This window comes from Neophocaena asiaeorientalis, unplaced genomic scaffold (genome assembly GCF_003031525.2).
Source record: "Neophocaena asiaeorientalis asiaeorientalis breed wild unplaced genomic scaffold, Neophocaena_asiaeorientalis_V1.1 scaffold129, whole genome shotgun sequence".
Taxonomy (NCBI): domain Eukaryota; kingdom Metazoa; phylum Chordata; class Mammalia; order Artiodactyla; family Phocoenidae; genus Neophocaena; species Neophocaena asiaeorientalis.
The window spans coordinates 4,320,105-4,324,886 of record NW_020172446.1 but is presented as its reverse complement, the minus strand read 5'-3'; positions in this window follow the sequence as shown (position 1 = coordinate 4,324,886).

Here is a 4,782-nt window from a genome sequence, read left to right as displayed (position 1 = left end):
GGGCGGGCCCACCCCCAGACCTCAGCCACCACCACCCCTGGGAAGGGGGCGCTCACAAAGGGAAGAGAGGCCCCGGGCCGGCCGGCCGGCGGGGCGGGGTCCCCAGGGGCTGGAGGCCTCAGAGGTTCGCGGGTGCCTCGCGCTCTCGGCCCGCGAAGGGCGCAGGCAAGCAGGACCCCTCCTCTCTCCTTAGGCAGGCGGCGGCACCGACTCACTCTCTTTGCCACCCTCCCTCTCTCTCTCTCTCCGAGCCCTGAAGCCACAGAGCCCGGCCGCTGCCCAGATTCCCCCCCCCTTCCCAGACACCACTCCCCTCCTCCCGACAGTCATCCCAGTCTCCAATCTCGCGAGATTTCCCGCCTGACAGGCTCGACCCTGCGCGAGGCAAGACTGCGTACGCGTGCACGCCCTCACGGGAGCGCGCGAGTGCTTACACTGGGCGGAGTCTCCAGAATGGCCCAGAGTTCCGTCCTGTCTCCAGTCCGGCCTCGCTCACCTGGCGGAGCCGTTCTGCCACGTGGGCGTCAGGTACATTCATTTCACCCTGAAATCTAAGAAAGAAGAGCTTATCTGCTCTTCTCCTTTGCTTTTCCCACTCCCAAAATATCCGTCCCCCCCAAAAAAACCCTGCGAATGAGAAGCTTGCCCTGACATGTTGAATAGCTCCCTTCTTACACAGCTTATTTCAATCCCTCCGTGGAATTCAGAGGTAAGCTGGTCAGTGTAATCAGTATATAACTGAGTTTTTCAGATTCTAAACGTTTATAATAATTTTTGGAACTGTAACAAGAGTTGGAAATACAGAGCTAAACCATCCTATAGTTAGCAATGGTAGGAAAGGGACAAATTCTTGAAAAGTTTTTGTGGATTGAGTAGGTTGAGTAACAAGTGCAGTAAACAAACTAAAGAGTTCTAAGGGAAGAGGTAGTGCTTCTCATTTTTTTAAATGAAAAACATTTTTTTTAGGGGAAAACCCCTCCAGTGGGCCACAAAGAGAAATTTTATTCAAGAACCAAAAGGTATGCCTAAGGTGCAGTCATAAAAAATCTTGGTTCTTCAATCAATAAAACAACTGAGATGAATAGATCTGTTGTGTGAGATTTGTGAGTGAAAATGTACACCAGAACAGTTGTTGGAAGTTACAATAAACTAGGAAAGTACATTGGCTGTGATAGAAAAAACAAGCTCTCTGCTTCAGCCGGATGTACATGTAATTTGTTCTAAATGTTCCCTCTCCTAGTAAGGGTCCTTGCTTTGCAAGTCAGTCAGTCATTACTCTTTTCACCTATATCGTCAACCATTCTCAAACGGCAACTTCCCCTCAGCATTAAAAACAAAACAAATAAAACAAAATAAAATAAAAAAAACAAGCCCAAGTTTCTCCTTCTCTGAGGGGAAAAGAAAGATTATGATCTTCACCTCTCCTGTCCTTCACAGACAAAGTCTTGGAAAATTTGTCTATCATCCCACCTCCACAGAAAATTAAGAATTTGATCTCGCCAAGGTCAAGAGTGTCCTCCTAGTTATGTCTAGTGGAGTATTCATTTTAATCCCTTCCTTCTTGACATCTACAATACTTGACACAGTTGATACTCCTTCCATCTTGAAACTTGTGTTCCTCTTTGGCTTTTCAGCACCACTCAAAACCAGTTTTTCTTGTACCTTCCTGTCCCTGAAGCCCCTCATCCTCCACCCACTCCTTAAATGATGCCCCTCCAGTCCTGATCCCATCTTCAGAAAGTGTTACAGCAAGAATGTTCTAGTTACTTCATACATTTGGGAATGGAAAGAGATTCATGCTTTCCCATAGTATTTGCTCTTAATCTTTTTATAGAAAATTTCACACATACAAAAAAAGGAGTCAGATAGAATAGTAAACCATGTGTCTATCATCCAGCTTCAGCTGTTATCACACTTTATCAATCTTGTTTCACCTATTCTCCCACAACCTTTCCCCTCACCCCATGTACTTTTAAGTAAATCTCTAATAAACCATCATAACATTTCACCTGTAAGTATGCACTTTAATACGTATCTCTAACAAATACTTTTGTTGTAACATAACCTTGATTTCATTATCACACCTTTACAATACTTCCTTAATATTATTTAATACCCAATCCATGTTCAGTTTTCCCCAATAGTTTCCAAAATATCTTTTCATAGCACATTTATCTGAATCAGGGTCTGAACAAATTCTCCACTTTGCATTTGATTGATAAATATGTCTCTTAAGTCTCTTTTCATGTTCCCCTTCCTTTTTTCTTCCTTCCTTCCTTTTTTCTTTCTTTTTCGTATGTAGTTTATTTGTTGAAGAAATCAGATTATATATCCTAAGAATTTTCCACATTCTGGACTTGGCCAGTTGCCTCCTCATGATGTCATTTCATATTTGCTTCAATGATTATATTTCTTATAAACTGGTAGTTAAATCTAAAGATTTGATGTTGTATGTGTGGTGTTTTTATAGTATTTTGTATCTGCCACTACCTCGTTCTCACACTTACCTCCACCTCTACCACAAATTGTAGTTCCCCCCGCCCCATTTCCTCAGCACATGGGGCATCTTAAGAGATTCTGGCTGTCTCATTATTATTATTATTATTCCAGATCTGTGCCTATGATCTGGTGCAAATAGGCCTCCCTCCTCAAATTCTTCAAATTTCACACACACACACCTACACATGGGCTTATCCCAATGTCAAATTTGTTCAACAGGAAAGTACTGTTAGTAGATACTGCAAAACATATCAGTTATTTAATTTTTAGAATTTATCAAAAAAAAGAAAATTACACTCATCGATGGTAGGAAAATAAGTCAATGCTTAGAATGGTTGCAGATATTGCACTTTCTGTGGATTTAACTCCTGAACACTTCTTGGATTGGTCTCGTTCTTCATCCCCATTGCTTCTGCTGTGGTGGTTCACACCTCAGTTTCTCACCTGAGGTACTGTAATTGCCTTCCAACTACTCTCCTTGCTACCCCTCAGGATGCCCCATTCTCTGTCCTGAGCTAAATGGTTTTATTCTTCCTAAAATGCAATTTCTAAAAGCTGAATGTTTAATTTCTCTGCTTAAAACTCTTGCATGACTCCCCAAAGCCTTCCAAATTAAATCCAAACAAAACCCCTGCATACCTCTCTAACCTTAGGATATTCCTACCATCCTGATATTATTCACTCTTCTGCTAACGGCTAATATGCTTCAAGTGTCACCTCCCTGAGAGGCCATCTCATATCTCAACTAGGTATTCTTTTGAGCCTATAAATTGGGGTCAGAAAGCTGTGGGAGATGAATGGGTACCAACCATGATTTGACCTTGACAGAAAAGTTACACAAGCAGTGGCAAAACCAAGGATAAGCTCTTTCCAAACATTGTCTCATTTAATCATCACAACAAACTTGTGATGTACTATTATTATTACCTCTGTTTTATAGGTAAGGAAACCAGGGTTCAGAGAGTTTATGTCACTTCCCCAAAATCAAAAAACTAATAAGTAAGTGGTGAGCTAGAATTTGAACCCAGTTGTGAATGAATCCAAAGCATGCTCTCTTTCTACCATATTATACTCCTGGTACCACCAACCGAGGATAGCTTGATGCCATGTACACATTTCGAGTGTTTAAGAGATGCCTGACCGTGTAATGTCAGTGTATTTGTTGTTGCACATGTATCTGTGTGCAAAAAGATAGCTTGTCAATGTGTGGGTGGGTACACTGACTGATATGATATCTAGCTAATGACACTATCTGTTCAGTATTGTCACTCATTAAAAGACCAAGTCATGTTCAACTCAATTTAACAAGTAATTGTTAAATTTGTTGACAGCTTGAAGTCTGGTGGTCATACCTCATTCAGATGTGTCTACAAAAGGCTGCCTGATAGAAGCATGGTTTCACACACTGCAAAGTAACACTCATCATATACAGAGTTGGTTCTTGAGCTCTGCATCCCCGTATTCACCGGGTTCATTTTGTGAACCATTTACAAATGCCACATTTGAAAATGCCCTGCATGTGGAGGCAGCAGATTATTCTATTTTAACCCGCAGAAATAGACAAATGCTGGGCCAAGGTCCCCTAAGGATGGTAGAATACAATTCAGTTCAAGAAAGTCCTGTCCTAGAAACCTTTCAGTCTCATGTATCTATCAGATAAGCATCTGCAGCAAGCCATGAATAAATTAAAGCAGCCGCACCGGAGTCTAAAAGAAAGCCAGCCCTGAAGATATCAGGCAGTGGATGTGAAGGTAGTACAGCCGTAGTTAAAAACATTGACTGTGGAGTCCCACCTCCATCTCTTACTCCTGTCAGTGAGTATGTTACTTTGTGCCAGTTTCACAACCAGGCTGGGTGTTGCTTTCCTTATCTGTAAAATGGGGTTAACGTTACCTTCCTTACAGGGTTGTGTGAGGATTTAAATAAGATACCATGTAAAGTGCCTAACCCATGGGAAATGTTTTAAAGTGTTAGCTGTTATTGTGTATGTGTCAGGAGGTAAATATCCATCGCACTGCTCTGACGCTACCCTCTGGCAGGCACCCATGATCAGTGCATCACGACTGTCTGGGACATCTGTGAATGTGGCAAGGGTTGGGCAGCATGTCTGTGGACTGAGAGGTTTTTGGAATGTATCTTCTGGACCAGTTGGTGATTTTGTCATTCCCTTGTCTTTGGCTGACATCTGCCACAATTGAAAACACAAATTCCTACCAGAGTTCTGATATGTAGGATATGAAACAAACAGCTGGCAATCAAAACTTAAAATAAGTTGTTATTTTA